Source organism: Thamnophis sirtalis, unplaced genomic scaffold, assembly GCF_051295495.1.
Source record: "Thamnophis sirtalis isolate CommonGarterSnake01/CBP01778 unplaced genomic scaffold, rThaSir2_p1.2 scaffold_3, whole genome shotgun sequence".
NCBI lineage: Eukaryota > Metazoa > Chordata > Lepidosauria > Squamata > Natricidae > Thamnophis > Thamnophis sirtalis.
Window position 1 is genome coordinate 135965919 of NW_028261383.1, and position 21807 is coordinate 135987725.

A 21807-nucleotide genomic window follows, 5' to 3' on the forward strand; every position below is an offset into this window, starting at 1 on the left:
ACAAGAAGTGTGGGTCATACATACTTGGATGATATAATATCACTGATGAAATTCAACACAAAACTAATCTGGGGCGGAGTGACAGACTTTTCAATTTTATTCAGGTGTAATATCTGGAGGGGTGGCATAAAATGTATATTTTCTGCAATTTTAATCTTTCTTTGAGCACTATAGGCTGGATAGAACCCCACAAGAAACCTCCCTACAAATCAATTTCCCCTCTTTTCTACTTCTCACATTCCTTGCAATCCAGTTTGGAACCAAACTGTTGGGTTTGCTAATCTAGAAACACTAAGAAACGGCAGGGAACCAAATAATTCAATCAGTTTTCCTTCAAGCTGATTAATAGGAGAGTTTAAGAATAGGATTTAGAGCCACCTATTGTATTCCTGCTATATTCAATGTGGTCCATCTGCCACTTTTTACTGTGATTTGTCATGGAAAGTTGATCTTGTATCCGTCGTGCTCCATAACTGGGCAGTTGAAGAGCCCAACCGCCAAAGTAAATGTATGGCAGAATTACAAAGATTGAAGCGGTTACTTGTAGTGACCACACCCCATTCCAGAATTGGAAAGAAAGGCAAAAAATGGAATTTGGAATTTAGGCTCTTGATCATGTTATCACATTTACTCCTGAAGGAGTAAAACAAATTCTGGGACTAAGTCCTCTAAACTACGAAGGACCATGGACTGGAGAACCTTCTTTATAATTTGCTTTGAGTTTGCAGGTGTTAGCTCATAAGTTAGCTTAAATCAGCATCTTTATTTTCAAATGGGAATTAGGAAGTAACTAACCACAAAAACAGACTTGTGCCAACCTCTACTTTATTAACTGTATATTCTGACGATAAGCAGAAAATCTAACCCATGTTACCAAAAATAAGACGTTTGGCATTTTAACATCATTATTGGTCAGGATGATTATATAAAGTTTATTTGCTATTTGTACCAGCCTTAAACAGGTGGAACCTTATGATCTGTCTTCAGCAGTGTTCGGATAAACTTGGCTCAAGAAGGTCATGTGGTCTCCACTCGTAAATTGGGTCTTGGAGAATTTTCCCCTTCACTCCTCACTATTACTTTATTTATAAGAGTACAGGTTTTGCAGGATTGTCCCTACTATTAAGGAAAGGTCCATGTTTCAGGCAGTACATGATATGTGGGGTATGCAGGATAATGGCAGATTTTTTTATGAGGGGTCCTTGCTGCTCTTTGAGTTTGGTTGTTTTCTTGCAGACATTTCATTACCCAAACTAGATATCATCATGCACTGATGATGTTTCCTAGTTTGGGTAATGAAACATTTGCAAGAAAACAATCAAGCTCAGAGAGCATCATTTCAACCCTGAGCTACAAATATTCTGCTTCATAGATGCTCTTTGTTTCAGACATCTACCCTGCATCACCTAAATTAAGTTATTTTGCTGCAGCAGAGAAAGGAAGCTTGAGAATTTCTCTCTGTGGCAGGTACGAGTTGAGGACCATCATGTAGCTAAATATTTTGGACCAATCTGAGCCATTGGCAAGGATGTCCAGATGGTGGGTGTGACAATTAAAGCCCTGTCCTTTTTTTTTAATGTACATGATATGAGCAGCATTTTAAAAAGGGTTGAAGTTTTGGTAACCCAGTTTGCACCCAGCATTTTGACATTACTGACAATCCCTGTGGATGTCCCTCTATATGATCCCTTTGTTCTCATGTCTTTTGGGCAGAAATACTGAATTATTATTATTTAGATTGAAATTCTATCTTTTACCGGGGGGGGGGGGGGGCTCAAGGGAGCTTACGTAGGATGTTCATAACAACAATCATTTGAAGTAGAGGAGAGAGAAAAGTTAGCCAGTAACCTTCCCTGGCTGAAATGATCTTGACCCCGAGTCTCAGTTGTCATAATTCAACACAATCACCACAACAACACAGTGCTTTCATATTTTAAGTATAAATGACCAAAATAAGGTCTAAATATATGGACAGAAAACATCTTCTCTCCCTTATTTATATTGCCTTCTTACTCTTTTCTCTCTTTCTGCTTTACCAGGAGAAAAATTTAAACTGTAAACTCTATAAGGAAAACATGCTTGCATTATATGATAACTTGCAAGTATATAAACAATTTAACCAATCCAAGTTGGTAGAAGTCACAGCCCTATATGTTTGCTGGGAAAGAGTAAGCCTTCTTAAATTACGCTCTCAATTATTTGCAAGATCTGTTTAGAAATTATTTTTATTGTGTGCTTTCCAAGCAATCTTTTTCAGCATCAGAAATAGAGCTGGGAAACAACAAGTATAAAATCCCAAGAAAATTAATTGTTAAAACAAAGATCAGGACTTCATACAGTATATATCAATCAGAGCCAATTAAGAATTCCTGCATCATACCCAATAACTGTTTATAAATCGCCATGTATTGAATATATGTAGTTGTATTAAACCCTGCTAAAATGAAGCTAACCTTTAGATGACCCTAACTGTTAACTCCAACTGTTTTGGAGGGAAATTTTGAACATTCATATTTGGGTGGGGTTTTTCATGTATTATGAATGGTTAAGGCCCTGTGGTCCCAGAGTGTAAATTACAGGCAACTGCCTGCTGTTCTTCACTTCCAGTTTGAGTCAATAAATGCTGTTGTAGCTATGCTGGTCTGCTTTTTGTCTATTAAAACCCCACTACACAATAGCCACAGTCTACAATCCTTGGCCTCTTCTCTACTTTTTGCAATCTTCATTATCTCTGTGATACAGGATAATTACTTCACACTTGGTGAACTGGGGATGTCCAGAGAAGCTAATGATGTAATAACTTCATAAAAGGAGCTGTAAAAACTAGTGAGAATCAGCTTTCAGCTGCTTATCTCTTGTGTATAAAGTGGCTACAAATTAACTTGGTTTTAAAAATCCCTTTCTGGATTTCAATTCCCTGCTTTAGGCACAGCAATGGCCTGATAAATTTACAATGGCTTGTATCGGGGGATTCTCCTGCTTTATGTCTTTGGACTTGTAAAAACACACTGCTTTTATTGTTTTTTTTTCTATTTTGGGGGAAAGAAAGTGATCGAACTCTTGACAATTTTATTTATTTATTTAAATGAACTTGTAAAAACATTGTTTTCCTTGTTTTCCAGATTCTTCCAATATGCGCGCCAACTTGAAAAAATTGCATACTGATGGCCTAAAATATATATATTTTTTATTAAAAATAGTTTTAGTATTCAATTAAAACCTGCTAAAATCAAAATAACGGATACAAACAAATCAATTACCACCATCCTATAACATAGTCTCAAAAATAAAGCCCATTGAATTCAATTGAATCTTTCCCATTCCCAGTGTATATAAAGCTGAAGCTTTATCTTGGAAATTAAACCTTTTTCACATCTTTTTACAAACCTTTGCTAAGCTGTTTTTATTTCTTCCAAGTCCATATGGATATCTTTGTACTCCATACTAATTAATATTATTTGCTATTAATTGTGACATAGAAATTCTTTCTAGTAATACTTGTGAGGAACTTTTAAAATGTATTTTGGAGAATATGTTGCCTTTCCTGGCTTGTTTTCACAATTTCTGATACTGATTAGGATGCCCATTTCATATATAAGAAATATCACTTTTTATTTCTGAGAGGTAGTCTCTCATCCATTTATCCAGCCAGCCATCCACAAATACATGCACGCACATAATAAAAGGAAAAAAAATTGAGGGCAATCTGAAATGTGTAAAACGTGACTGTCTTCCAGGCTTAAACTTTGCCTCTCAAATTTAACTTCAAACTGAATTTGAAGTTAGCTTACTGTATATTTATGTGTCTGGCCCAGTAACCATCTTTTAGACAACATGTTTTAAGAAGGACACCTTCAATACATTTTATTTTATATATACTCAGTTTCCCTGACTGTCAGAGATGAAATAGGCAAGCTGTGCCTAGAGCAAAAGCAAACATTGCCCTCTAAAGAAGCCGAATAGCAATTCACTTAGCCATTGGAAACAAAAATATTTCTTTCTCTCAACACTATTAATGGTTTGGATAGACTACTTACAGCAGCCAAATTGTACACCTGAATTGTGTATAGATTTAGTGACTATGACCTTCTTGCAAGAATGAGACCTGATCCTGATTAAACTGGGAACCCTAATCTCTCACAGCTTCATTTCCCAAACAGTGCCTATTAGATCTGCCCAAAGTATTCCAAAGAAGAGCATTGTAAAATGTGTTTTGGGTAAATGAAACACTTCTTCAAAGCTTTAAAGTGGTGTGTGTTTTGCAAGACTCATGCAGCTGTTTCAAAAGCTATCCCCAGCCAACTGTTTCGGCATAGCCATTTCACCCCACTTGTGATCACAGCACAAGTTTATTCTGTACAAGCACAAAATGGGTCAGTTGCCACACTTGCAAAGTACACAACTGCTTTAATGTTTCATAGAGATGTTTCACTTGCAGTTTGCCACAAAATCCTTCTGAAATGCTTTGCACAGCTTTAGGGCACTGCATTCAGCAGAGAAGACCAACCCCCACCCCAATACTCACAGATTAGAGCAGTTAACCTACTGGGTCTTTTTCATCAGAAAACAAAGATGATTTGATGCCCCACCAGAATCTGATTTTCTAGTGCTCCTATAGTGGTATAATTTTTGTATACTTTCCAGCATGATAATCTGTTATTCCATTTTGTGGATCAACATGTTCCAGCCAAGAGTTTAGAATATTCCCTTAGGAATCATGTTCCCTCATGGCTAGGCAGTGATCCATTGCATTGTTTTTGTCAGAATTTGAACCTGTATTTGGCCAAGACTTTAATTGTTAAAATTTTATACGTTAATTGCATGTTTTACCATTTTCCCTCACTGTTTTACTATTTCTGCTCTATTTTTAATTTTTTTAATTATAATCATTACTGTACATTGTTTTGATATTTAAAGGAAAGGTTCTATTTTTTAAAAAATTGTATGATTGGCATCACTCTTTGTTATCAGCACAAAGAACTTAATTTTCATCTATCAATGGTGCTTTATTTAGTAGCAATATCAGTAAAGCAGAAACGAAGTAGGAAAAACATAATGCAGTTTGAAACTACTACATTCATGTTGGAAGCACTACCAAGGCCACACGAGCCACTCCACCCCCGCCCCATGCAATTTGATTGCAGTTTGGATCAGAGTATTAAAAGAGCTCCAGTAACTGAGGTTTAGTTCATAAAGTTTGGTTTAACATGGCAAATGAACCAGTTGAGACATTGCCTAAGAGACAATAACAGTGCAAAGCTTTGCAGCCACAACTCCCCATCAAGTATGGCAGCTATGGTGTATACAAGTAATGGACCAAGTCTTTCCCAACTTGGTCCCCTTCATTTATCGGTTTTATAACTTCCAGAATTCCCAACAGGTACAGGTACAGTAATACTGAAGGAAGTAATGAAGTAATGAAGTTTTTCCATAGTTTGCTAAAGTAAATGTATCACCCCATTCTGCCCTAGCAAAAATTCTTTTTATGGGAAAATTGCTGTTTATGGGCCTAGAAACAAAATTTCCACATGAGTTTTCTTCCCCTGCCTTAAAATTGAGGGATAGCCAATATTGGGTTCTGTCAGTGTGTTGCTTTAAGAAACTCTTATTTTGTCTTTTATCATCTTGAATGCTTGTCTTTTTATTTGTACATTTTATGATATTGTATATTTTGCTCTGCTCCACAAATATGATAAAGTTAAACCAGAACCATTCCATTTTTTGTAGATGTTGGTTCTCCTGGAGAGACTACACATTTTTAGCTGTTTTATGAAAACAGATCCATCAAACAATGGATCTATGAAAATATCCTTGGCTTTGTGATGGCAGAAGAAGATCCCAAGGCAACCTAAAAGCCAACCCCCCTCCAAAAACCTTTACCCAATCCCACTAATTATGACAAATTTCAGAATATTTTAGCATGAATTGCTGTCTTAATTATGTTCTCTGCTGTCACTATATGGAAAGCAGGCAGCAGAGGAAAGTTTAAAAAAAACCCAATTTAAGCAAAGAATTACTTACCAGGAAACATCTTTATTTCCAAGCAATAAGTTTGTATCACTTTCCAAACTCTAGCTATTTTTTTAATACTCAGACGTTTCTCCTATCCAGCAGAATCTATTTTGTCCCCCTATTCCTCTTTAGCCTTGTTAATTATTTACAGGAACAATGGTGCTCTACAGCTTGTTCACTGTTAATTGTTCCGTGTACATGCAAAGCATAACTGAACTTTAAGATTATGCATAGTTTACTGCCTAGAGCTTCATCTTGCATTGGTTCACATCTCATACAGAATACGTTCCATTTAGATGGTGTTCAAGTAGCAAAACATACATAAAAAGAGCTAATATGCTACATATCCTCTTTTTACACTGAAAAGGAGCATTGGTCTTACCTGATACTTTCCTTCTCTGAGCACTGTGGGAGAATCCAAGCATGAGTTAACTTCTGTCTATCTGCCCAGAGATTAAGTGGAGAAAACTTTGGCCACGCCTCCTCTGCTTGACTTATTTTTAGTTTTTTAGACCTCCAGTAGACTTGGTAGCATTGATAATGCCATCCACTCCTGGACCAGAGTAGTCATCAGGGTGGGTTTGGATTCTCCCGCAGCGCACAGAGAAGGAACGTGTCAGGTAAGACCAACACTCCTCCTCTAGTGCGTTGCTTGGAGAATCCAAGCATGGGACATACCCATGCTTAATGTCTCACGGGCGGGAAACAGAGTGGTCCAGGGTCCTCAATGTCGAATTAATCCTTTGCAGCACTCTCCTTCCGAACAATGCCTCGATTGAGATGAAAACATCCCACTTGTAGTGTTTAATAAAGGGCAATGGGGAGGACCATGTTGCTGCCCTGCAAATGTCCTCAATTGATGCCTGTGTCGCCCATGCTGCTGTTGTGGCCGTGTTCCTGATTGAATAAGCCATTATGCGCCCGGGTAATGGCCTGGCCTGATGTTCATAGGCCTTGGCAATGCACACCTTCAACCAGCATCCTATGGTTTGAAGAAGTCACCTTCTTGCCCCCGGATGCAGGCTGGAATGAGATGAACGGGGATTCTGTCCTTCAAAAGGATGTGGAGGGCCCTCCTGACATCCAAAGTATGCCATTTTTTCTCCAGGGGGTGACTAAGTCCTGGACAGAAATCTGGCAAAATGACCTCTGGGCCCTATGAAACCAGGAATTCACGTTGGGGATAAAGGATGGGTCCAACCACAGAATAACCCTGTCTGGATGGAAAATGCACAGGTCCTCATGCATGGAAAGGGCCGCCAATTCAGAAATCCTCCTGGCCAATGTAATGACCAATAAAAGCGACCTTAAAGGTCAGAAGTGGAGGCTGGTGGTCCTCAACAGCTCGAATGGCGTAGAGGTGAGGGCTTATAATACTATAGAAAGGTCCCAGGTAGGGTACTGGTGTACCACAGGGGCTTAAAGTTAGGGGCTCCTTTTAGAAAGCTGCACACTCTTGGATGTTGAGTAAGGGATTGCAGATCATCACACATCAATACCATGGACAGAGAGGCCACCTGCCTGCGGAGGGTGTTGGGGGACAACCCCTTGTCCAGTCCTTCTTGTAAAAAGTCTAGGATTTGTGGAACCGATACCGAGGTGGGATTGATGTGTCCCTTGGAGCACCATTTGTTAAAAGCTGCCCAGGTCGCATTATAGATCCAGTTGGTTGAAGGCCTTCTGGAGGCCTGGATAGTCCTGGAGAATTTATCCCTCCTCAGGATGTCCTTCTCAAGTGCCAGATGGTCAGCTGGAGCCACTGAGGCTCCGGATAGACCAAGACGCCCTGGCTGAGAGAGATCCTGTCCTGGGGTATCCTCCAGTGCTGTGATACAGAAAGGCTGACCAGGTCTGCATACCAAGGATGTCTGGGCCAATAGGAAGCAACAAGAAGAATCTCTACCCCCTCCAGTAACACCTTCCTGATCACCCTTGGGATGAGGGGAAGGGGAGGAAAGGCATACAAGAGTCCTTGAGGCCAAGGGCTGCGGAGAGCATTGACCCCTTCTAGCGTCCTGAATCTGGGGGGGAAAACCCGGTAGCTGGGTGTTCTGTGGTTGAGCGAATAAGTCCATGATCGGATGCCAAACCTCTCAGACAGATGTTTGAAAAGGTCCAGATGCAGGCACCATTCGAAATGGTCTAGAGTGGTCCTGTTCAGCCAGTCCGATTGCACATTGGCAACCCTGGATATGTGTTCTGCCCTAATGGAGAGAATTGGCCCAGAGCCCCAATTTCTCCACCTCATGTGTGAGGGACCTGGGACAGGTGCCCCCCTGGCAGTTTACATGTGGTTTGGTGGCCACATTGTCTGTTAATAGCAGAATGTGTTGGCTGGCTATCCTTTCCTGGAAATGATGAAGTGCCAGATGCACTGCTCTTAGTTCCAGCTAGTTGATGTTGTTTTTTAACTGTGAAATGGCCTCAGAAATGATGTTATGTAATTCCTGGGATAGCCCAGGGCCCTGATCCTCCCCTGAGTGGAGCTCCGCTGCAATAGGGTGAAGGTTGCTTCAGGGGCTGAACCCCTTGCAGTGCCAGCTGACTCCAAACCTGCTGTTGCTAGGCAGGCAAAGGGAGCAAAATCATCCTTGAAGCAGGCTGCCTGTAAGGCCAGCGGCTCAGTGGCGCCATCTGGCAATCAATCCTGTTGTCTTTCCTCAATGAGGAAAGGAGACAGCTCAGGTTGCAAAGGGCAGGAAAAATCTGCCTTCCCCAATGAGGCCTTTGGTGGCCTATCCGCCTCTTCTTGCCTTTGGGCTTTGGCAAATTGCTTCTCTAATACCCTTTGGCATCTTCTGGAATCTCTTTCTGAGGCAGAGGAATACTCTGCTGCTGGCTAGGGGAAGGCTCAGCTTGATTGCAGCTCTCCGACAATGTGTGTTCCACCATTTTGAATAAGGGCCGGAACGTTAAGGCCCGCCATGTGGTCACGCTATCCGAAATCCAATATAATGTCCCTCCGAGCTAGTGGGGCACCTGATTAGCAAGGCCCATGCAAAATCTTCTAGAGTGATGGCAGCTGCGTTGGAATAGCAGCGGGGGGGGGGGGGGGATAGATCACTCACCCTTGCTGTGAGGGAACAAAATGGCTCTTCATTGCCACAAGTATCATTGAGATCCTCAGAGTTTAACCTGACAGAGTGGGCAGTGACTCTAGAGCTGCCATGATCCCCTGGGTGGTGGCGGTCGTGCAGGCAGACTGGGGGGACCAGCGCACACACTGGGAGCAACAAATGGTGGAGACATGCGACCGCTGAAATCTGGGAGATGCCACGAATGCTCGGGCTTCTCCACTTGCTGCCTCTCCTCAGAGAGTCCCCAGGTGGTGACGATCATGCTGGTGGACCGTGGAAGACCAGTGCACTCACCAGCAGTTGTGTTCACCAAAAGATGCAAAAACACCATGTGGCATCGAGAAATCTCCTGATCGCAATGCCTGCTCCTCTGTAGAAGGAAAATTAAGAGAATCTAAGCAAGGATAAGTTCTGTTTACTCTGAGTATCAGAGCAAGTCTTTTCCACATCTCTAGGCTAGACTGAGTCGAAAAACTGGGCTCAGTTGAGCAGAGGATGCGTGGTGAAAGCTTTCTCAACTCAGTCTCTGGGGAGATAGACAGAAGTTAACCCATGCTTGGATTCTCCAAGCAGCGCACTGGAGAATGAGTAGCTTGTTAATGAAACAACTGTCCAAAGCTCGCCTTAAAAAAATTCACTGTTATGAGAACACTTACAGGTAGTCCTTGACTTACGACCACAAGCGAGCCCAAAATGTATGTTTCTAAGCGAGTCTGTTGTTAAATGAATTTTGCCCCATTTTACAAAGTTTTTTGCCACAGTTGTTAATTGAGTCACTGTGGCTGTTAAGTTAGTAACACAGTTGTAAAGTGAATCTGACTTCCCAATTGACTTTGCTTGGTTGCAAGAAGGTGATCACATGCTCCTAGGAATTTTGATCATCTGACATCTGGAGATGTTGCAACTGTCGTAAGTGTGAAAAACGGTCATAAGTCACTTTTTAAAGTTTATTTTAACTTTAAACAGTCACTAAGTGAACTGTTGTAAGTTGAGGATTACCTATATAGAATGTAGCTCTTTAAAACATCTGTGTAGAATAAATCCTAATATTGTAAATTTAGCACAATGCACATGTACTCCCAGCACATGTTCTTTGGATTGTGCTAAAAAAGAACAATCTAATCAAGGCTTGCTATGAAGCCAGAAGAATCTTCAGTGTAATTGATCTGAATCTTTATCTTTAAGGTAGAATGCCTGCCTGCCTGCCTGCCTGCCTGCCTATCCTCAAGTTAGCCTTTTACAGGATAGCTGAGTTAATCCAGAGTACAATGTGCCACATTTATTGTCACAAGTAAAGACCAGAAACACATGTTATGCAAACTCCAATGCATGTAATTCAATGCTCAGGCAAATGAATCAATATTTATGACAGAATTTATGGCTGGAAAGGGCCATTTGGCTCATTGAGTCAAATTACTTGCTCTGTGCAGAATGTAGATTAAAGCATCGTCAGCAGATGTATGTATGTTTAATTTCTGTTTGAAAACATCTACCAAATCTATCTTGCTGCAACAGTTCTGGAAGGAGAGAGAAGCCTCCTTATAAATACTAACCAAGGGCAAATATCCAGATTCTTAAAGAAGATTTTTCTCCTGCTTTGAGGTATTTTTGACAGTGACAAACTCTTCGTATTCAAGTGACTATCCCTCATTCATTTAAATTGCAGCATAAAGTAACCTTGCTGACACCATCACCACCACCATTCCCTTTCATTCTCTTCTTTCCCCCTTCTCTGAATCTGTTCTTAATTTCTCCTCATCTTCTTTTCTTTTCCTACTTTTACTGGTTCCCACTTTGTTCATTTTTTGTTGTTCTCTTTTTGGTGTGCTTGTATGTGTGCAGGAATAGGGAAATATACACAGGGGGAAAAGAAGATAACTCTGACTAGTTCACTTCCACACTAGGTGGAGTTTCACTTAATATACTGAGCGAGGTACCTTTCCTTTAGGCACACAGCCTTCTGAAAGCAAATCCTACTATGGTCTATGGGATTTAAATTTCCCACTGTATGATTGCAAGCCTCAACTGAGGGCTACACTGATAAATTAAAAATAACTGGACCACAAAGAAATAGCTGACATGTTGATCCTTTGTTTGGTGGCATCAGTGGAGCTGATGGTGTCAGTCAGGACAGAAAGTGTTGGAGGTGCTTAGCAGTGTCTTGTGGGAGACTATGCTGGTGGATCCTTCCTGGCAGTTGTGATATCTAGAGGCATTTAATAGGGCATTGGTACTTACCTGATATGCCTCTTCTAATAGAGTGGAGATAGCATCCACTTATGGGTGGATCCATTCTCCTATTGGACTGAGTCTGATTAATAATTAATTAGCCGCATATATAATCCGTCTCTGTGAGTGACTCCACCCATCTTTGCGATGAAGAACAAAAACACAGACTCCACATGTTATCCAACTTTCAACTTTAGTAACGATATATAATAAACCCAACAATAAATTCCACAATGATACATAATGCAATGAACAACAACCTCATCAACCCTTCGTCCAGGTAATCACTTAAGGAACATTCTCCAATCAGGGTGGGGCTGGATGCTATCTCCACTCTATTAGAAGAGGCGTATCAGGTAAGTACCAACGCCCTTTCTCAATAGAGCTGGAGATAGCATCCACTTATTGGACATACCCAAGCTAGTCCCCATAGGGAGGGAGAGACTGTTGTATTACCTGCCAGTATTCTACCACTTGTAGAACCCAGCGGCCAAAGGCAGCGTCTGCCGAAGCGAATTTATCCAGCTTATAGTTCTGAACAAAGGGCAATGGGGTCGCCCACACTGCCGCCCTGCAAATTTCCCCCAGGGAAGCCTGGGTGTTCCATGCCACCGAAGTGGCCGAGCTCCTGGTGGAATGGGCCGTAATCCCTTGCGGGACCGGTTCCTCATTGGAGAAATAGGCTGTGGCTATACATTCCCTAACCCATCTGCCTATGGTAGTGACCGAGACCCTCTGCCCAAGAGAGGAAGGCTGGAAAGAAACGAAGAGATGTTCTGTCTTCTGCCAAGCCGCAGTCCTGTGGATATAGGTTTGAAGGGCATGCCGGACATCTAGCATGTGCCACTGCTCCTCCAAGGGTCTCGAAGGCGAGGGACAAAAGTCAGGTAACACAATGTCCTGTGCCCTATGAAACCACGAATTGACCTTGGGGCGGAAGGAAGGGTCAAGCCTGAGGACCACCCTATCTTCATAAAAGGTGCACAGCCCTTCGCCAATGGATAGCACCTGGAGCTCTGATATTCTTCATGCAGATGTGATGGCCACTAAGAATGCAACCTTCAGGGAAAGAAATTGTAGAGGAATAGTGTCTAGAGGTTCAAATGGTGTTTTCGTTAGGGAGGTAAGGACCTTCGCCAAGTCCCATGTGGACTATCTGTGTACTATAGGTGGCCTAAGATTAGAAGCCCCTTTTAAGTATCTCCTAACTGCCAGGTGCTGAGATAATGATTGTCCCCCTCCCCAGGACAACATAGTAGACAAGGCCGCTACCTGCCGCCTAAGGGTATTGGGCGACAATCCCTTCTCCAGTCCATCCTGGAGGAACTCGCGGACTTGGGGAACCGATGCTGATAGATCCCTGAGGTATTAATAGACAGCATTGGACTAAATGGGCCAGGCCCAGAATCCAACTGTGAGCAGGGGTTGCGGCCTGAGATGGTAGTGGGGGAATGAGAATGAGGCCCAGCCTTGGCCTGGCGGTGGGCCTCTTTGTCTGCTGATTTGGGAGTCTTTTTTGATTTGGAGCCCTTGCTGGAGGATTTAGAGTCCTTAGAGCCTTTATCTTGAGGCTTATTTGTACTGCTGCTTTGGGCTGAGGCAGGCAAGGCCGGTGGATCGTGGCCTCCAGCCACTGACAGCAAACATCCTTGGGCACTCCCTGACATGTCAGACTGGCCTGATGCTGTGCTATCTGCCATTTGAGGGGCCGTTGGTATTCAAGATGGCGGCCGCGCCAATTTTCCCATTCAAAATGGCGTTCGTGCCAAAATTCTCCTCCTTTTAGACAGCCACCGGCTCTCTTTCTGGGCTCCTGAGGGCTCCCTCAACCTATTGCGGCCGCTCACGCTTCAAATCTCCCTCTGCGGGCCTCACAGGTAACAAAGGCAACTGCCAGGATCAAAGGCAACGTGTGAGGGCCCTTTTGTCTCTCCGCAGCGTCAGCGTGCCGGATCCCTAATTAACTTGGAGAGGTCGAGTAAAGGCCGGCAAGGCGCCTCCCAGCCACAATTAGCCGTTCACAATAGGGGGAGGTGTTTGAAGGGGCTGCTTGTCAGCACGCGATCCTTCCTCCCCATTTTGCAACTGTGGCTCAAGGCTGACAGAAACCTCAATGAGCCTCTCTCTCCAATAGCCTCAAGGCTCTGTTACTCACTTTTCCTGTTAAAAACAATTTCGCTAACGAAGAAGATCAGGTACTGGATAACACTACTGTCCAGAGTGGACTGAGTCGAAAAGATGGGTGGAGTCACTCACAGAGACGGGTTATATATGCGGCTAATTAATTATTAATCAGACTCATTCCAATAGGAGAACGGCAGGGATGTGCAGTCACTAGAGGCAGGGGAGGCGGGGCCTTAAGTGGATGCTATTTCCAGCTCTATTGAGAAATACTGAGTTTTTATAAAATGCTTGGTGTTCCACATGTCACCTGTATATCAAGAGGTTTTTTTGTTGTAGCAGCACACGCAGCAAGCACACAAGTAAATGATCTTCAACAGAATTCAATTATATATCAGAAACCTCTTTATATACAATACCATAAATCAGAATTCAGCATACAATACCAGGAACACAGAAGCAATATTCATAGAAGTAAGTCATTACAGAAAAAAGAGATACAGAGACCTACATTGTACAGAAGCTGAGGTAAAGTTACAGAAGCCAAACCAACTCTTATATATAGTTCAGCAAGTCTAAGCCATACCCATACTCCAAACGTCTCTTATGGCCCACATACAAACAAATACTATGTTTCAGTTTCCAAACAGTCCCCATTGGCTGACCTGTTATCATGTCTATTCCAGTCTATGAACATACTCTGACACTGTAGGCTACATTTTGTGCAGAAAACAAATGAGCTAGAAAGGCTATTTGTAGGATTCACCTACCCTTCATTTATTCCAAAAATAAACCTGTTTTCCAAGTGCAAGAAAGCAATGCTTTTTACTTATGTGACTGACAAAAAAGAAACTTTACATTTACTTATTTTCTTAGTGGATTGTGGCTCTTAATCTCTAGAAAGCCAAGAGTTACAAGGGCTTTCAAGTGGTACAGTACTTAAAAACTTTACTATTACAGGCATTATCTACGAATATATAAAGTTCACACCAGCTACTCTAGTGAAGTCTTACTGCACATATGGTCCGAATTCAACTCATTCATGGGTTATAAAATGATAATGAAATACAGGCAAAAGAGATAATAACTGATTTGTTCTGGATCCTATCACAGAATGCAAAATCTATGAGAATATTTAATGCTGTTTATGAACTAGAATTGCCAATTGATCAAAAATAACATTAGCTTGACATCTTTATGTTTTTCATTATCGCTTCATTTTATTTAATTATCGCTTCAGACATAAGAATTAGCAGATGCTTGTCATTTCTTACAAACAGACATTTTCTATAATGATTACCATCATGATGTGGAGTTTTCAGAGAAGAGAATAAGCTAAAATGTGTCTATGCATTACAATGGCTTTCTTTAACTTTCAATATCAGAGGCAGAATACCGACAAAGGACTGTGGTGATTCACAGATGCCTGCTGATTCAGTTCTTCTGGTGATAGAAGCACCAGTGACCGACCCCTTACTGCTGCCGCAAGCTGCACCTGAAATAGTGTCCACCACTCTGTCTAGTCAAGGCCCTGGACCTTCTGGTCTTGAGGTGGACCCTCGAAGGTTGGGATGGACAATTCACCACCCTGCCTACCTAAAAGACTACATATGTAAAATTGTTATTTTGATCACCACAATGCTCCATCTTGGTGGGGAGGGGTGTTATGTATTGTATATAGTTGTCAATCACTCAGGCCTTGCCTCCATTCTTCACCCAGAACATAACACTGGTGACGAGGATGGGATCAAATGGAAACTGAGGCTGCAAAGAGCTGATCACTGTGAACTGACCCACTCAGAGCTGAATCACCAGAGCTGATCCACAGTTGCTGCCACTGCATTGATCATAGATGCCTCAACCCAGATTGCTTGGGGGCTCACACAGTCTCATGGAAAATGGCTGCACTACTGCCTTTTGTTCCATTCAACCCTGCCTCTGAAACATCCTACCTTGCTTCTTTCGACTGCTTCCTTGAAGCCAATGACTTTGCAGAGATCATTGACAACAGGAAAAGGGCATTTTTCCTAAACTGCTGCAGCCCAAAGATCTTTGAGATGGCCAGGGCTCTCCTCACTCCACTGGCCATTCAGTCTACGCTATAGGACTTGCTGAAGAGCAAGCTATGGACTCACTAAGAACCTATACCTTTTTGAATCGCATGTCGGCATGCCTTTCATCATCAGAATCAGGCTGAATGAATCCATCAACAAATACATTGCCACCATTCAACAGGCAGTCCTATATTGTGAGTTCAAGGACTTAGATGATGCTCTCCTGGACAGAATGGTCTGTGGTGTGAGGAACATCAAGCTACAGCCCAGGGTGAAATTCAGCAGGTTCCAACAGGTTCTGGAGAACTGGTAGTGGAAATTTTGAGTAGTTCAGAGAACTGGCAAATACCACCTCTGGCTGGCCCCAGAGTGGGGTGGAAATGGAGATTTTTCAATAACCTTCCCCCAGGAGTGGGGAGGGAATGGTGATTTTGCAGTATCCATCCCCTGTCACACCCACCAAGCCACGGTCACAGAACCGGTAATAAAAAAAATGAATTTCACCACTGCTACAGCAGCACCTCCTTGCAAAAACAGACCTCACCCTGCAAATGGTAATTGACGAAGCACAAGCAGCCAAGATGTCCAATTAGTCAATGGCTGAGATTCAAAAATCAAACAGCCCATCAGCATCAGGGAAACCAGTCATGATGCACCATGAAGATGCCAACCACAGTGAATCAGCAGATGAGGACGATGACCTCTATCACCTCAAATCCTTTAAGGGGAGGAAAGCAGAAAAGAGCCAACCATCATGTGCTGGTTGTGGCAGCAATCACTCGTGAATGGCATATAAGTTCAAGAATGACATCTGTCAAATATGTGAAAAGAAAAGACATTTGGCCAGGGTCTGTCATGCAAACCAACTGATAGCTACCACTGCAAGCCCAGAAACTCACCCCAAAAGAATGCAGAAGAGACAACAGAATCATGGATATGACTGCTTCACCGTCTCCAAAGGCACCTGCAAATAGAAGCAGACATTGGTCAGGCCAGCCTCTCCTCTTACAGGAAGATCCATGTCACTGTCCTGTTTGAGGGGCAATGGAGGTGGATATGGTATTTTCAATGACCATCGTCTCTTGGAGCACACTTAAGAGATTGGTGCCCCAAATCTCAAAAGATAGTTGGACTTCCACTATATTCATCTCTAAGACTACCAGAGGAACAGCATTTCTGTCATCAGAGTGGGCACCTTTAGAGTATCTTTCAAGGATTTCTCGGGCCCACTGCAACTGCTCATAGTGGACGGCTCCCTATCAAGTCTCATAGGACTGGACTGGTTCTCCTCCCTAGGTCTGGGAATCATTGGTATCCACTCCATCAGTGACTCTGATATCGAGGCCTTAATATCTGATTTTGCAGATGTTTTTGATGGGAACCTGGGTAGGTATAAAGGGACACCCATCTCATTGAATCTTGACCCCCCAGGTTGCTCTGATCCAAATGAAGGTGTGAAGAGTACTGTTTGCCTTGCGCTGAAAGGTTGATGAGCAACTCAACAACCTCATCAGCCAAGGAATCCTGGCATCTGTCAACCAAAATGGGAGACCCCAATTGTGACTCCTGTGAAGCTGGACGGTTCTGGCTGCATCTGTGCAGAGTATAAATGTACATTGAATGAAGTGCTACAACAAAATGCATACTGGTGCCCATGGTCCAACATTTATTGTACTCTCTGGGTGAGGGTAAGGTCTTTGCTAAACTGGACCTTGCCCAAGCCTATCAACAGTGCCACAGCTGAGGCTCAGATTGAGGAGCTTTGAGATGTCGCTGGCTGTAATTTGGGGTGAGCATGGCACCAGGACTCTTCCAGAGCCTGATGGAGCGTCTCCTGCAAAGCATCCCAGGTGTTGTTCCCTATTTTGATGATGTCTTAGTGTCAGTGGCCAACAACACTGAACTCCTCGACTGTCTGTGAGCGGTACGTACTTGTTTCCAGGAAGTTGGCCTCAAAGTTAAAAAAGAGAAGTGCAAGATCGCTGTTCCACAGGTAGAGTTCCTTGGCTACCTTATCAATGCCTCTGGTTTACACCCTACACAGGCAAAGTTCTAAACCATCCAGGAAGCTCCCACACCCAAGAACAAGACCAAACTCCAGGTGTTCTTGTGACTCCTAAAGGTCTACAGCATCTTCTTGCCACACAAAACTTTCATAGCTGAACCTCTCCATCGCTTGCTCGACAAGAAGATGTCTTGATCCTGGGGCCAAAAAGAATCTGCTGCCTTCTCAGCTGTCAAGGAGCCACTATCTTCAAACAGCACCCTGATGCAGTACAACAAGAATCTTCCCTTGGTTCTCACCTGCGATGCCTCTCCATTTGGCATCAGTATCGTTTTAACCACCGATTCTCAGATGGAAGAGAGGCCGTGATTGCTTTCTTCTCACAGATTTTGTCATTGGCTGAATGAAACTATAGCCAGCTGGGTAAGGAAACTTTGGCTGTGGTTGCAGGAGTCAAATGCTTCCATTAATACCTATACGGCAAACCATTTGACATCATGACCGATCACAAGCCGCTACTGGGTCTGCTCGCCAGGGACTGCCAAACACCACAGGTTTGTCCCCTTGCATGGTGTGCTGGACTGTGTTCCTAGCTGCATACAGCTACCGCCTCCTGCATCAGCCATGCCGATGCCCTCAGACAATACCCACTCTTGACTGTTGTGGAGGATCCGGCTCCAGCACTATATGTCTTATTAATTGAAGACCTGCCATCCGATCCCATTGCAGTGTCGGAGATTGGTGCACACTCTGCCAAGGACCAAGCCATCGTCCAAGTGCTCAACTGGATGTGGAGGGGATGGCCAAAGGGGCCAGTCAGTGCAGAGTTCCTTCCCTTCCACACCCGGCAACATGAGCTGTCCACTCAATGGGGCTGCCTATTCTGGGGGAGTCGTGTGGTAGTATCCTAGAGGTTGTGGTGGCCAGTTTTGACAGCTCTTCATGTAGGTCACCCAGGCATCGTGTCGATGAAGGCATCATCCGCAGTTATGTCTGGTGGCCTAAATTACACAAGGCCATCGCTGATTGGTTTGCATCTTGTCAGCCTTGCCAAGAGTCAAGGTCAGCCCCCACCCCCTGCTCCAGCATGCGAGTGGGAAGCACCCAAGACACCTTGTTCGAGGATGCATATTGACTTTGTGGGACCTTTCTATGGACAGACTTTTATGGTGGTTGTGGATGCCCACTCAAAATGGTTTGAGGAGGTACTCATGACATCAACCACCTCAGACGCTGTGATCAAGGCCCTTAAAAAACTGCTTGCAACCCATGGACTGCCAGATGTCCTTGTTTTGGATAACCATCCACAGTTCACATCAAGCCAGTTTGAGATGTTCCTGGTGGGTCACGGCATTCGTCATGCCCTGATTGCACCATTCCATCCTGCTAGCAACAGGCAAGCTGAGCGGATGATCTGATCAGCAAAGAAAACACTGTCCTGGGGGCCTTCCTGACATGGATAGCCAAGCACCTCCTGGTTCAACATGTCACACCAAGCTCCAACACCAATAGAAGTCCAGCTGAACTCCTAATGGGTTGCCATCTGAGGACCGATTTGGACCGGCTGCACACAGACTACTCCTCAGAGGTCCCTGCAGACTCGACCAGTCAGTTCCAGTCATTTTCCTTAGGTGACCTTGTCTATGGCCACAACTATACTGGAGGTCCTTCCTGGATTCCTGCCCGGGTAGTGGACATCACACGGTCACGTTCCTACAGGGTGGCACTCGAAGATGGCAGGTTGTGGCACCACCACATCGACCAACTGCGTTGCTGTCTCAGAACCTCCATCTGCTGTCAGCTAGAATGGACTCCACCAGAGACAATCCCAGCTGACATTTCAGCTCAGCCATCACAAACAACAGTACTGACAAGGGATTGTGGTGATTCATAGATGCCTGCTGACTCAGTTCCTCTGGTGATAGAAGCAAAACACTCAGCGAACCGGTAGTAAATCGGTTAGCAACTACCATGGAACTGGGGTGGGGGGAGGTAGGATGCTCTTCCAGATGGCAGATACCCTAACAGAATGTGCTTTCCTTAGGACCCAAGATCAGTTAGTCTTTGACGTATGCCCACAATTGAGCCTAAATTTTTCATTGCTAAGCAAGACAATTGTTAAATTAGTTTTGCACCATTTTAGAATCATTTTTGCCACAGTTATTAAGTGAATCACTGCAGTTGTTCAGTGAATCATGAGGTGATTAGGTGAATCTGGCTTCTCCCATTGATTTTGCTTATTGGAAGTTGGCTGAGAAAGTTACAAATGATGATTATATGACCCTGGGCAGTGCAACCTTTGGGCATAAGTGTGAACACAAGTCATAACTTTTTTTCAATACTGTTGTAATTTTGAATGGTCACTAAACAAATAGTTGTAAATTGGGGATTACCTGTATTTAATTGAAAGGAATTGGAGTGCACCTACTTTACATGATCGTACTAAATGAACATAAAGAATCAGAGATAAATGGCCTCAGATAACCAGGCCTTATGCCATAAAAGGCTTTATAAGTAATAACTGACTCCTTGAATTGCATTTTGGAATTCAAGCAGTGCAGCTTTTGGGCATATTGTGGCATGCTCTTCATGGCACACACGTGCGTGCATGTGCATGCACACACCCACGCACGCACGCACGCACGCACACACACACACAGCTGCATTCTGGACCATCTGTAATTTCAAAGTCAACTTCAAAGGGTTAGGGATTAAGTGATCATATGAAGGGCTTCCAAACATTTTACTCTGCCCTTTCATTCAATTTCTTGAAGCTACTGAATATAGTAGTTTTCTTTCTTTCTTTCTTTCTTTCTTTCTTTCTTTCTTTCTTTCTTTCTTTCTTTCTTTCTTTCTTTTTCTTTCTTTCTTCTTTCTTTCTTTCTTTCTTTCATTCTTTCTTTCTTTCTCAGGGGAGATTTTAAAAATATTTTAGGTCAAAGGTGGCAAATCCATGACATGCGTCAAAGATGTCATGCCATGATGTTTTGAAAGACATAGCATGGTTGACCAACACCTGATGACATTTATTCTCAAAAGCAAGCCCCATTTTCACTTGATTTTTGGAAGCTGTGGAGGTTGCATAAGAATGAAGTGTGCTCAGCATGGCCTCCCGATTCCCTGGAAGCTGGGTAAGAGGGATGTGCTCTTGTGCACCTTTTGGAGCATCCAAAAATTGCCCAAGAATGGGACGTGCTTTTGTCTGGTGTTTAGAGGCTACAGTAGAAGAACATTCTCTAAAGCTGCTTCGAGTATGAAGACCTTGTGTAAACTGGAGCAGTCTTAGGCTGATCGCAGGGGCCTATCAATAGAAAGAGAACACCATCTGAAGGGAAGCAGCATTCAGTAAATCTTGAGGAACAATGGGAAGTGGCTGTTTTGAGTGGCATTGGTGACCTTAGGACTAAGTCAAGGCCGGATCTCAACCAAGTGCCACTGCTCAAGGTGGCTTAGATGCGGGGGTGGAGATAGATAATTGTTTCACTTTTATTTTTATGTATGCACTTGTGATATCCAGCAGGGTCATTTAGCAAGTTAGGCATTTTGTTGTGTCTGCTATTTCGCAGATGTGGCCAAGTACGGGTCGCTGCTGATTGGCAGGAGATTGCGGTTTGCTGATTGGTCGCCGCTTGACAGCTGCTGCCATATAAAGAGCTGTCAGGCGGGGTTTGTTTCTCTCATTGCCGTTTTGCTTACTGTTGCTTTGAGTTACTGGCTGTTTTGTTATCTCAATAAAGGGATCATTTTGAGCAATCCTGTTTCGACTCAGTCCTTGCCGCTGAGTACCCACAAAATACTGGGCTCTTCCCAGTGGTGGGTTTCAAAAAAATTTCGAACCTACTCTGTGGGTGTGGCCTCCTTTGTGGGAGTGGCTTGCCGGCCATGTGACCTGGTGGGTGTGGCTTGCTGGCCATGTGTTCTCTCTCTCTCTTTCTCTCACTCTTTCCTTTCTTTTGTCTCTCTGTCCCTTTTTCCTTTTTTTCTTTCATCTCTCACTTTTTCTTTCTTTTTTCTTTTTTCTTTTTTTTATTTCTTTCTTTCTTCCTTTCTTTCTCTTTCTCTCTCTGTGTGAATGTGTGTGTGTGTGTGTGTGTGTGTGTGTGTGTGTGTTGGGTTTCAAATTTTTTTGGAACCTCTTCTGCAGGTATGGCCTGCTTTCTGATGGAACCTCTTCTAACCGGTTTGGTAGATTTGATGAACCGGTTCTACCGAACTGGTGCGAACTGGTAGGAATCCACCTCTGGCTCTTTCCATCTTGGATGGCGCATGCATACTCTTGCAAGTATGCTGGGCGTCTGCACAATCGTCC

At 43.4% G+C, this 21807-nt stretch overlaps 1 protein-coding gene across 1 annotated transcript in view; it reads right to left on the bottom strand.

The window, feature by feature from the left end:
* SSTR2 (somatostatin receptor 2) overlaps nucleotides 1–21807 on the bottom strand; it is a 52913-nt gene that overhangs the window by 26874 nt on the left and 4232 nt on the right. The window contains exon 2 of the mRNA XM_087710191.1: nucleotides 16393–16457. The gene's annotated coding sequence lies outside the window, so the exon portion shown is untranslated. The remainder of the gene's footprint in view (nucleotides 1–16392; nucleotides 16458–21807) is intronic.